The sequence below is a fragment of the Engystomops pustulosus genome, unplaced genomic scaffold, assembly GCF_040894005.1.
Source record: "Engystomops pustulosus unplaced genomic scaffold, aEngPut4.maternal MAT_SCAFFOLD_170, whole genome shotgun sequence".
Classification (NCBI taxonomy): domain Eukaryota; kingdom Metazoa; phylum Chordata; class Amphibia; order Anura; family Leptodactylidae; genus Engystomops; species Engystomops pustulosus.
In genome coordinates, this window is record NW_027285050.1 from 65001 (window position 1) to 65772 (window position 772).

Genomic DNA, 772 nt, shown 5'->3' on the forward strand with positions numbered 1-772 from the left:
GCCCGAGGTCACCTAGAGTCGCCAAGTCTAGGACGGGGCTGGCGCCGCAGCGGGCCCGGAGACCCGCCGCGGACCAGGGCTCCCCGGATTGGTTTTAAGTCTGATAAATGCACGCCTTCCTGGAGGGCAGCGCTCTTGGGCACGTATTAGCTCTAGAATTGCCACAGTTATCCGAGTAGCACATCATCAATGCGGAACGATCAAAGGAACCATAACTGATTTAATGAGCCATTCGCAGTTTCACCGTAAAGAATAGTCAGTACTTAGACATGCATGGCTTAATCTTTAAAACAAGCATATACTACTGGCAGGATCAACCAGGTAGCCGAGCTCTGAGGGGTAGACTCTTGGAGTCAGGCTCCGTGAGCTAATGGGAACGCTCGTTGCTGCTGCTGCTACCGCAGCGCTTCTCCGCCGCCGGAGAAGACCTCGCAGACAACATTGGATGGAGCTTAGGGCAGGGGGGCAAGAAAGATGCTCTCGGTCCCTTCCAAGGACCCGAAAAAGCCTTCCCTTCCCCTCCCTCTCGCAGTCGCTGGCTTTCCCCACTCAGTTCAGCCAAGAAGTGGCGCTCGACTCTCACCTCCATCAGCACCTCCGAAGCTCGGACAGCTCCTGTAGGCTGCGCATAGAAGGAAAGCATTGGACGCTCAACTTCAGCACCTCGAGTGTCGGACGGCTCCACCACCACCTCTCCACACTGTTAAGCGAGAGAGACGATAGGAGCCGTCGCGACGTACCCATGCAGCGCCGCCCGCCAACGCACAGAGGA

General features: G+C 57.0%; 1 non-coding gene across 1 annotated transcript in view; it reads right to left on the minus strand.

Moving 5' to 3' along the window:
* Nucleotides 1–324, minus strand: part of LOC140108676 (18S ribosomal RNA) — a 1884-nt gene extending 1560 nt beyond the window's left edge. The window contains exon 1 of the ribosomal RNA XR_011851193.1: nucleotides 1–324. This exon is cut by the window's left edge and continues 1560 nt beyond it. This is a non-coding gene — a ribosomal RNA (18S ribosomal RNA).
* Between the last annotated feature and the right edge of the window lie 448 nt (nucleotides 325–772).